This window comes from Falco naumanni, chromosome 1 (genome assembly GCF_017639655.2).
Source record: "Falco naumanni isolate bFalNau1 chromosome 1, bFalNau1.pat, whole genome shotgun sequence".
In the NCBI taxonomy this organism is placed as follows: Eukaryota; Metazoa; Chordata; class Aves; order Falconiformes; family Falconidae; genus Falco; species Falco naumanni.
In genome coordinates, this window is record NC_054054.1 from 122,522,746 (window position 1) to 122,531,136 (window position 8,391).

At 45.7% G+C, this 8,391-nt stretch overlaps 1 long non-coding RNA gene across 3 annotated transcripts in view; it reads right to left on the minus strand.

Annotated features, from left to right (window-relative positions):
• Window positions 1–1,665: 1,665 nt before the first annotated feature.
• LOC121082477 overlaps window positions 1,666–8,391 on the minus strand; it is a 55,493-nt gene continuing 48,767 nt past the window's right edge. For all 3 annotated transcript variants that reach the window (XR_005826037.1, XR_005826038.1, XR_005826036.1), the window contains one exon: window positions 1,666–6,099. This is a non-coding gene — a long non-coding RNA (uncharacterized LOC121082477). The remainder of the gene's footprint in view (window positions 6,100–8,391) is intronic.

Here is an 8,391-nt window from a genome sequence, read left to right on the forward strand (position 1 = left end):
CTGGGCTGCAGCGGGAGCTGCCCGGCGCAGGGGTGGGGACTGGCCGCTTCCTTAAACGGCGCGGGAGCGGCGGGGAGCGGGGCAGCGGGCCCGCACCGCCCCGGTGCGCCGGGCCGCGCCGACCCTCCCGGGACGCGGCCGCAACACGTGGAGCAAACTTTCGAGGGATGTGTGCCTGCCGCCGGACAGAAACGCCGCCGCAGCAGGACTGCGCCTTAGCGGTGCACGGAGCAGCTCGCCTCACTCTGGTTTGGTGGTTTTTGGGTGTTGGTTTTTGGCTTTTTTTTTTTTTTAATTGCTGCTTTTGGGTGTTTGGGATTTTTTTTTTGCTCTTTCTCCTACTTCTCTGCTGCTTGTTGGGTCGGGGCTTCCTAAGCTCGCAGGGGCAAACGCAGCCTTTGAAAAAGCCGAGAGAAATGTTGCAATGTCCCTTGTGGCAACGAATTTTATTTTTTTTTTATTTTGCCTTTTGCAAGGGCAAAGACGAAGCGTGGAAAAAATCCCAACGTGATCGATACCAGTTTAAATACCCATCTGCGAGCAGCTGGGCTGCGGGAGGCAGGAGCGGGGACCGCAGCCGCCCGCTACTTCTCCCCGCTCGGTTGCAGCTCAGCCCGAGCCCTTCCCGTGCGTAATCCCGGGGACCTGCGGCGCCGAGGAGGGGAGGCGGCCGCAGGGTATCCCCGAGCCCCGTTCCCGTGCTCCCTCCTCGCTCGGAGCAGGTAACGGGGGGGCTCGGGCTCTTTTGGCCGTCTGAACCATAACGGGGTGTTTTCGCTTCGCGTACGAAGTTCCCGCAGGAGCGGGCTCGGCGGTGCCGAGTCACGACGCGCGTCGGAGCTGCGGGCCCGGGGGCTGCAGGCCCAGCCCGAGGTGCGGAGCTGGCCCCCGGGGTCCGCGGCTCCGGGACCGGGGGCCGGGCGACTCGCCCCGCCGCGGGCCGGGCCAGCTCGGAAGTTCGGGCAGGGGGCGGCGCGGATCGCTGGCTGCCCCGGCCGGGGGCGGTGGCTGCCGCCGAGGGGATGGCCCGGCTCCGGCGGGGTCCCGGTGGCCCCGGGGCGGGGGCCGAGGCTCAGCGCTGGCGGTGGGCACCGGCCGGGGAGAGGAGGGCGGTTTACAAACAGGCGTAAGGAATCGCAGCCCGCGCCTGATGGGCGAGCTGAGGGCTGGGTCTTTGCGGGCGAGATGAGAGCTCTGTGTCTTCAACTGGCCTACAAAGTCCCAGTTCTCGGCTCCCAGGACCTGCCGGGCTCGCAGCGGGCGAAGACGGAGCGCGGCGGCGCCGGGGCCGCTCCCGCCGGGAGGCGGCGGTCGCTGGGGCGGCCCTCGCCGCTGTGCCCGGACCGCCGCTTCCCCGGCGCTGTGCCCGGCGGGTGGCCCCGGCTCGCCGCGGGCGGGCTGTGGGGAGAGGACGGAGCTGGTTCTCCGCGAACCGTAAGTGCATTTTGTTTTCTTCCCCCGCGGAAAGGGCCCGCAGCGTGCGCGTCCCCCGGCGCTGCGGCCATCCCCGCGGGCCCCGACGTGCGCGGCCGCGCTGGCAGAACGCGGTGCCCGGGCAGGCAGCGAGCGTCCCGGTTCGCTCCTGCACGGCCATGTGCATCCTTGTCACCGCTTTCACTTTCAGAAAACACATCTGTTTTCTTTTTTCTTTCCCCTCTTTTTTTTTTCTTTTTTTTTTTTCTTTTCTTTTTTTTTTTTTTATAAATGTAGTCACCATACATACTAAGTGGCCTGGCTCCCGGTAATTCTCTTATTCACCCAAGTGCTTTAACCACCCCTGCCCCTTCTGATGTTCCTTATGATTTGTCTTTGGTTTGGGTTCGGTACACTGTTCTTCTGGAGGCACTGGTTTGTGCTCCTTCTTTGGGCACAGTATATATACCACTCTTGTATGTTACTCTTTGCTTATATTGTATTTGTAACTCCTGTGCCCTTCTGTGTTATGTTACATCACATTTTAAATTCTTAAATTAGAATTATTTTGAGGGTCCTCATTTTTTATTTTTTTTTTAATGTAGATATGTTTTTACTTCTCTCTTGTAAAGTCAATGCTATTGACCTAGAATAAGGAAAAAGGCCAAGCAGCAACAGTATTCTCATGGTTAAGGTTTATAAAAGCAAATGGAAAATTAAAATCTTCCTGTGTGTTTTTTTGAGCCACTTAAAATTTAATTCTCTCTCTGATGTAGTATCACAGGAGTCTACATGCTGCATGTGTGTACACAGACATTTACACACGCCACACAACTTTTATCCTCTGATCCCATGAGACTTTTGCAAACACTGTTTTCAGTGCTATATTCTGTAGCATTTGCCCATAAAAATAACAATATTTATTTAGTTTTTCACAATTAAGAGGAATTTGCAAATGGTGTTGCAGATGTCTGCATGCTTTTTTTCTTCTTTAGCCTTCTATATCCAAACACTTGTGCACAGCGTCTAAAATGTTTATTAATAGCTGTTCTTCTGACATGCATTTGGGGCATATGGACCTTGATATATCAGAATTATTTTGTGTGTGCAGTCCCGCAGTTGCCTGTTTGACTTGGGGGACAGCATGCGTGGTCGGGCCTGCCTTGGGCCTGATCCCTTTATAAACCTATTCGTAAGTACTGGCTGGGAGCTTTCTCTGAAACCAAAATTTAAAGCAAATTTTTTTTCACACTGCATTTCCCCATAGGCCCATTTTCCCAGGGAACTCTGTCTAGTGGCCACAAAAAGGAAAAGTATGTGAAAGTAAGGAGTAAAGGCAAAAAATACTGTTGCCCTTTTAGGAGACAACGCTGTTAAAAAGACCGTTCTGCTGGCCTATTTGCAGCCCTTTTCTCCCTGCAGATCTGTAGCTCTTAACGAAATTAATCTGCAGTGAAATCACAGAAATCTGATTCTAATCATCCACCCTGGAACAAGTCAGAGCTACAAGATGACGAGCATAATGTAAAAAATGCTTTCAGCACGTGGAGCCGTATCATTAACATTAAAACCTGATGGTGTGAAAGGGGGGAAAGGGGAGTAGATTTCTGTGCCTCTTTAGCATGTTCCTTCCAACTTTTTGTACAACTTTGTAGACAAGCAGAGATTTTTGTTGAGGTTGTTTGTGTTGCTGTTCAGGCTCTTGGACTAGCTGCTAGGCTAAACTGAAGTTTTCCCTTTCATAGGAGATTTTCTTAATTGTGGTTTGCTTTGTAAAGCTGGGTAAACTGCTGGGTTTAGCTTTTGTCAGGTTTAACATAATCTGGAAATTTTTTTTCCAGCAGTAATTGGTTTCTTCCTGCCTTTAAATAACTCTGGCAAGTTTTTTTCCCCCCCCAAACCTATTTTGGAGCACTACATAGCATAATTTGAGTTATGATCTTCTGATTTGAGTGCATCATACAAGATTCAGTCGGAACTTGGCTTCTGTAGGGAGTGAGTGCTCAGCGTTTTATGGTCATTGGGACTTGTTGAATGTGTACATTCGAGCTTCCAACTCCCCAGTCACTTTTAGATATTTTTTTTTTCTTAATGGCATTTGCCAAGGTGAAAGGACACATTTTTTCAAGCAACGTTCATCTGTTTGAACTAGCATGGATGTAGTTGTTTATAGCTGCTAGAACTCTGTTGACAGACTTGCTGTACTAGGAATGTATTTTTTTTTCTTCATTCATCTACATTATTAGCAATTATTTAGATCGTAGCTGCACACACTGCATTGACAGGCACGTCCCAACTTCTGTTTGTGCCCCAAAGAATATACAGTGCAATGCAGATGTATTTCTCAGCATCTGTTTTACACTGTTGAGTTTAAACATTCTCTCTGAATTAAAGTTCAGGCTGGAAGGGAACATTCCCTCATGCCCCAAATGACTTTTTGTGGGTCAAATTACAAAGTAAAAATATTTTATTTTATTCTTAAATAATATTGCTCTGAGGCTGGATTGGGGGTAGGCCATGGTTTAGCACTTTCCAAATGCTAAAGAAGATGGTTCAAGCTTCTGCTGCAAGTTGTGGACAAGCTCTTAAATTACTGTTTTAGCTCTGAAGCTTTCATAATGTCCTTTGCTCTCTGGGGTGCAGACTCAATTATTCCCCCCCTCCCCGGTTAATAATGGGGCTTTGTTTTATTTTCACTTCTAAACTTTATGCCTCTCTTGCTAATCTTTCTGTGTGTACAAATATGCTTTCTTCATCAGTCAGACTTGGCAATACTCAGGCCACACTAAACTAGTTCTGGGCAGTACAGCAAGGCTCTCTATTTATCAGTGCCTTTCTGGGGAAGTTTATTACACTGTAGGAGTGACATTTTCAGCCTTCTGAAAGACTTGGTAAATATTTGGCAGGTTCTACTCCTTCAACAAAAAAAGGGCCATATTTTATCTGTGATAAGGTCTGAAAGAAAACTATCTAGGCATTAAGGGCTTGAGTTGTTGGGCAGAAGGGTGGGGTTCATGCAGGATATTCTTTGAATTGCACTGAGTGAAGTCAAATGTTTGCCTGCAATTTAGGAACCGCTGTTCCTCTATGTTTGCAAATAAGAGACCTTCAAGCCAGGGTTGTATTTTAAGTATGCATGGAGCATAGCGAGTTTGCGGTGTTTGAGTTACAAATATATGTAATCAGGGGCAGGTTAGATTCAGACGGTGCCTGGTAGCAGCTCTGTTCCGCACAGGCCTTTCGCAGAAGCATGGACATGCTTGTGTTAGAATCTTGCACCCTTAGTGAGGACTAAATTTTGTAAGCATGAGGCATCCAGCATGTACCCAGCTTGCAGACGCTTTCCCCTCCACTCTTGGCCTTGTCCACAGATGGCAAACCCCGAGCTCGGGGCGTGCTCTGTGCCAGCTCGCGCTGCAGGCCAGCTTTTAAGCACACACAGGCAAACCAGACGTGGAAGAGAATGTGCTTTTCCCTTCCCGCTGCTGGCCTGCTTGAGAAAATCTTTCCAGCTCCCGCTGATTTCATCACTTCCCTTCCTGGGATCTGTCCCTTTCTGGTCCCCAGAGGGGAGGAGGAGGGCAGGAGAGCTTAGAAGAGGCTGTGGGGTGGCTTGCACTGGCCAGCAGGTGAGGACGTCCCTGTGAGGCTTCAGCCCCTTCCTGTAGTCCGAGTAAAACGAGAAAGAGTGGTGGCATCTGTGTGACTTTCACAAGGCACAGCTGTGTCCCTTTGCTGGGTATGATCTTTGCTTGGTAGAGGGGCTTCTGCTTTCTGCTTGGGTTCGATCGCTTTGGGGGAGCGAGCGAGAAGGGGAGTGTAAGCATGTGGTGGTACTAACGGCAGGACTGCGACTGCTGGGGGAGTGTCTGATGCTGGGGTAGGGAAACCCTTCCTTGCTGAGGGCAGAATAGGTCTTTCAGATCCCACTGCCAGCCTGCACATTCGCATGAACCTTAGTGCGAGCCAGCAACAGTGTGGAAAAGAAATCATATGGCTGCAGACTGAAGGAAATGAGCCGGGGTGATGCTGGTCGGGAGATGGCTTCCTCTTCCCTATGTAACTGACGGACTACGGATTCATGGCATGTTTCTTTAGCACTGAATTATCAAAGTATTTCCAAGACGCTGCTTGGTAGATTTGATTTTGTATCGGCTTCGTGAGTTTTATTTGGATCTTAGTGGCCTGTCGGTTTAGGAGGGTTAGGCTGTTAGGATTTTTTCCCTTCTGTGGCAGCAAGCAACAGGCCTTTGTTCTTCCTCTCCTTTGGCAGAAAGTCCTCCATGGTGTCCTGAACGTCCACGTGGGTGGATGATGTGCCCACATTCCACGGCATCATGCAGGATTTCAGTATTTTCCCAATACAGATTTGTTAGTGACACCATTTCTAGATCCAGGATTGGAGCCTCGACTCCTAGATTGTGCCTGCTAGTGTTGTTATTCATTATTACTATTTTAATTTACAAAGCGTCCCATCTGACCAAGGCTTTGGAGTCTTGCTCAGGCAGTTACAGTACTCAGACAGTTGCAGTGCAGATGACAGACCACAGAGGAATGCGCGCTGCTTCAGGCATTATTTTGAGTAGCAAATGTTACCCTGAACTGTCCGATCTGGTGAAAGGGTCAGTCCTGTACAGCTGGAGGTAGGGCAGGGACCCTTCCCGTCCTTTTCCTGGTGAAATTAATCTATAAATGAAATAGTGACATACCAGTTTTTACAGCTGTTTTGAATCTCTTTAAATGTCTAAATGCATTTTACTTTTTTTTTAAGTATGGAATTTCCTCAAACTATAAAATTTGAAAGCAGATTTCATTTAGCAAGATCTCTCTGCATGATAACTTTTAATATACGGTGAGGAACACAATTTGAAACACTTACATTTAATTCAGTCAGCAGCCTGTAGGAACTGATCTACAAGTGGCCCAAAGGCCTGCTAAAATTAGTCATGGTTTTATGTTTTTGGAAGAAAACTCTTCAGGAGTGGTCCTGTTATTTCACAAAAAAACAGGTCTTTTGAATGTGATACTGTCAATAGGGTTAAATTCAAATATGCAAGTGCAGTAGTTTAAGGAATAAATTCCAGAAGCTGTTTAACGCTCAGCTTCGTTACAGAGCGATGATCAGGTTGGATTAGACAGAATTGCCGTATGCTGGAACATCTGGAATAATATCACATTTCTCCAAAATGGAATTTTCTTTAAGAGCAGCAGCAATTGCTGATATTTGAGAGGGTGGAGCTAGCAGCAACCTACAAATGCTGGAAAATGAATTAAGAATTTATAGAGCAAAATACTGAGACTTTGTCAGGGATTGTGATTTTGATTATGATCTCTTGTTTAAAACATCAGGTAATTCTGAGAGCTGGGACTTTCCAGGCTGCGGTGGTTGGTAGGACAGTTTATGTGGGGGCCAGGAGCTCGGCTCCTTGGCACTTGGCTTTTTAGTCTTTTGATGAATTCCAATGAAACAAGTTGTGGCAAACTGATTTGAAGCTTTGGAGCCAGAATATGCATGAAAAATCTTGCATGAAAAGAGAGATTGTTTCATAAAGAAGAATTTGAATGTAGTTCAGTTAAAATATGCCCGATTTAAAACTGTAAGTGTTATTTTGATATTTTATAAAAGATAAAAGTTTCCTCAATTCTAGCACTATGGGTGTATTTTACACCTGAAGGATACTATAAAAGTAGACTTGAAGCCTCAGTTGCATTTTAAATGGTTTTTATTACAAAATCTGCTTTGACTATAAAGATATTTGGTATAATTGTGACTTCATCTGTTAATTTTGAAGGAAATATTTCTGGAGGAGGAGAACATTCCCATGCAAATATAACAGTTGTAAAGAACAAACAGAAAGGTGCTTAATCGCAAAGGAGCTTGCCCATTTTAACTTACCTTGGACTGTAAAACCAAACAAATAATGTAATTTGTGAAAAAACTTAATCAGATATTTACAGTATCCATTTTTTTAGTGCTGTGGATTATTCAGCAGTACGGTTAATGGTATTTTACGTATAGCTTTCAAATACTGAGTGTCTGTTTCATATGGATTATCATATGCCCCCCCAAATTGGCTTGAATCTACATTTTAAAACCAGCTTTTATTATTTTTTTAAACAATTGTACTAAACAAAATTCAACTGAGTAACTTAAGCTGAATTTCTTAAATCTGAGTTAGTAAAGAGCTTCCAAAACTTCATCCAAAATAGATCATAACAAAGGAGCAGAACTTCACTGAATCATTTTGCAATGTTTGTTAGCTGCAACTCAAAGTGCTACACCGAGATTTGAATTACGTTACTCCAAGTCCCAGCCTAAATTTAGCTGTAGGATTCACATACTGCACTCGCTTCACTGGAAGAGTTTTGGTTCACTTGTAGCATATTTGAGCTAGTTCTGCATCTCCTTGGGGAATAAATTACAGCCTGAATGAGAACATTCACAAACACTTATGACATTAATGCTATATGCAGTCGGAGGTTCTGCATGCATTCCGCCTTTGAAACTATCTCTAGCCTCCTTCCAGGACTTTATATAATTTCTGTATCAATGGCCATTAAGGACAGTGAGACACAATGAAACATTTTCTTCTGACAGTGTTTCTTTGCAGACATCTTTGCAAACATAGTAATAAGCTTCTCACTTTAGAATTTCCACTGGAGTGAGCTCTTTCCTCCCCAGCCCAGCCCCATGTGAGTAACTGCACTTGTATAGCGAGTTGTTTCACATGCCCCAAATAAAAATGTAATAAATCCAGAGTAAGGAAAATGCTTATGAGCCAGTTTATGGTGTTATGTAATACTAGTTACATAAAGTTTTGGATGTCTTTATACTTTTAAGGTATTACTGCCTTCAAAAAGAACATAAACTGTAATTTAATTTCTAAACATCTGATAGGAGTTTGATCTTAAAATATAAAATGGGCTTGTATATTGTTTACATCACAGAATGAATTTACAGCTCTCCAAAGTAACAGC